Source organism: Syzygium oleosum, unplaced genomic scaffold (genome assembly GCF_021117445.2).
Source record: "Syzygium oleosum isolate NSW1041296 unplaced genomic scaffold, Sole_v2.1 Sole_v2.06, whole genome shotgun sequence".
NCBI classification, from domain to species: Eukaryota; Viridiplantae; Streptophyta; class Magnoliopsida; order Myrtales; family Myrtaceae; genus Syzygium; species Syzygium oleosum.
In genome coordinates this window covers 12,308,583-12,311,864 of record NW_026607490.1, presented here as the reverse complement: position 1 = coordinate 12,311,864, position 3,282 = coordinate 12,308,583, and positions in this window count along the sequence as shown.

The window sequence follows — 3,282 nt, the reverse complement described above, 5'->3', positions numbered from 1 at the left end:
GAGGTAACCTCTCCTACTCCTTCTTGTATCTTTGATGAGCTTAATACTTCGTGGGATATAAATTACCCGCTAGACACAATCGAGGTAAGCCTCCAAATAGATATTCGCTCGGATGCTTGAAGAGAAGAAATGTACATATCCTATTGCAAATTATGTGTCAACCAAAAGGTTGTCGTGCCCAAGAAAGGCATTTATATCGAACGTGTCCGCAGCTCGTATTCCGAGAAGGGTACAGGATGCTCTCGAAAGATCCCAAGTGGGTTCAAGCAATGGAGGAGGAGATGGCTGCATTGAAAAAAAATGAGACCTGGAAGCTAGTAGATTTACCCAAGGGAAAGAAGACTGTGGGATGTAAGTGGGTCTTTTCCGTGAAGTACAAAGCAGATGGATCGATTGAGAGGTACAAGGCAAGACTAGTAGCAAAGGGGTATACGCAAGCTTACGGAATTGACTATCAAGAGACATTTTCTCCGGTTGCTAAACTTAATACTGTTCGGGTCTTGTTGTCTCTTGCTGCTAATTTAGACTGGCCACTACACCAGTATGATGTCAAGAATGCATTTCTTCACGGTAATCTCGAAGAAGAGATTTATATGGATGTTCCGCTAGGTTATTCTTCATCCTCACAGCCTGAGGTGGTGTGTAAGTTAGAGAGATCATTGTATGGTCTGAAGCAGTCTCCACGAGCATGGTTTGGCCGGTTCACTTTGGCGATGAAGAGGTATGGATATTCCCAAAGTGACTCAGATCACACATTGTTTCTAAAACGACATCAAGGGAAGGTTACAATGTTGATTATCTATGTTGATGTTATGATTATCACTGGAGATGATTTGATAGAAATATATAAGCTTCAAGAGAAACTTTCTGAGGAGTTTGAGATGAAAAATCTTGGGGGGTTGAAATACTTCTTAGGGATTGAAGTAGCGAGGTCGACAGGGGGAATATTTCTCTCACAAAGAAAGTATGTGCTAGATTTATTGGCGAGGTGGGAATGTTGGATCGCAAACCCGAGACACACCAATTGTTCGAACCATAGACTTGGGGAGTATCCGGATCAAGTGCCAACAAATAAAGAAAGATATCAAAGGTTAGTTGGCAAACTAATTTATCCGTCGCATACTGTCCCGATATTGCATATGCGGTGAGTATTGTTAGCCGCTTTATGCATGCCCCAAGTGAAGATCATATGAATGCAGTGTTGCATATACTTCGCTACTTGAAGTCTTCTCCAGGACGCGGTTTGAGGTTCTTAAAAAGGGGTCATCTTGAAATCGAAGGATTTACTGACGCGGACTGGGCCGGGAGTGTTCATGACCGAAGATCAACTTCAGGATACTTCACTTTTGTGGGAGGAAACTTAGTTACTTGGAGAAGCAAGAAACAGAAAGTAGTAGCATTATCAAGTGCAGAGGCTGAATTTAGAGGGATGGCCAAAGGGGTGTGTGAGCTCCTATGGCTTAAGAAGTTAATGTCAGAGATTGGGTTCGCTCCTAAAGCCGAGATGAAGTTGTTCAGTAATAACAAAGCAGCAATTGATATCTCTCATAATCCAGTTCAACATGACCGTACCAAACATGTTGAAGTGGACCGTCATTTTATCAAGCAAAACTTGGACGCCAAAGTGATTCGATTTCCATTTGTACGATCTGAAGATCAGTTGGCAGATATTCTGACGAAGGCTGTATCAAGCAGGATCTTCTACAGTTCACTTGACAAGTTGGGCATTCACGACATCTATGCACCAACTTGAGGGGGAGTGTGAGAATGAGCTGTAAAATATATTTATGATTGTAATTAGCTAGAATCAAGGATTATAGTTAGCTAGTTTAGAGGATATATTTTTTAAGATTCTTTCTTTTCTTTGTATATATATACGCTTCTAGGTCATTGTAAACTTAAGAAGGAGAAATACATAAAAGTGAGGAACGTGGTTTTCTTCCTCGAAATATCATTGTGTTAACATTCTTCAAATCCATTCCGTTTTATATTCTCATCCCGGAAAAGCTCAGAGTACATTATGTTCTCCAGCCCCTGAAGAAATTGAAGTTATAAGGACTCCTTGAAATTATTCGTCTCGTTAAGTCATAGCTAGACTTCTTGAAAATTGTAGATAGAAAATTTAGGATATTCGAAGCAACTTAGGTACATGTCGGTCAATGTTTAACCTTAATTAAGACAAAGCGGTGATCCATCTTTTAGGGGACAATCCAATCCAATTTAAGGTCACAGACGACCACTTCCAGTGCAATCTTGCAAAGAGCTCTTGAAACAGCCACCGTCAAGTTCAAGCTAGGTTTCACGCGAGGGGGGTCGCTATCAGCTTGGGCTTTCCCTCTTTCAGTGCGAAGTTGCAACGAGACAATGATTTCTTTATAATATTCTAATCTCAATATGGATGATCTTTTAATTTATCTTGTGTCAACAACATTTGAAATGTCAAAGGTTAATTTGGATGCTTTAAATTAAATGTACGATAAGGAACACCATTTTCACATATACAATCATGCCCACGAGGTTTTTTCGTTTTTTTTTTTTCCTTTTGGCTAGCATGCTAAGCTTTTTGGAAGACACGAGCAACTCAATCGCATGAATTCCGTTAATTTAGTGTTCGGGCCACCAAAAACTCCGAATTAAATAGGATGGGAAATGAATTTATCGTTAGTGAAAGGCCTCATATTCGGAGATATCCGAGCATCATAATTTGGATATGGAAATTGACGACAACTTTTCTTTTGGGACCAGAAGGAAATCTATGATAGCTTAAGCACCTGATTTATAAATAAAATAAATTCGTGTTCAAATTGAAATTAAAAAAAAAAGCACCTCAAAGTAAATTATGTAAGTTAACTTTTCTCTCGGTACGCATTAGACCACTATCTTTTCCTCCAATCCATTTCATTCTATATTCTCATCCTGAAAAAAGCTCAAAAGTAAATTATGTTCTCCAGCTCTTGAAGAAATTGAAGTTGCAAGAAGTCCCAGAGACTATTTGTCCCATTAGTCCTAGCTAGAGGCTTCTTGACAATTAAAAATGGAAAATTTAGGATATTTGAAGCAACTCACGTATTCACTCGAGCAATACATAACCAATAAACCCAAACAAGTGCAATCCAATGCTCACACGTCTTTCAAATTTTATTGGAAAATGATCTTACACACATCCAGCAAACCCTCTAGAAACATAGATGGAACAAACCGAAAAGCAAGGAAAGGGGGGGAAGTAGAAGGGGGGCAGGGGGAAAATGGGAATGATCCGACTCGACCCAAAAGACCTTTGAA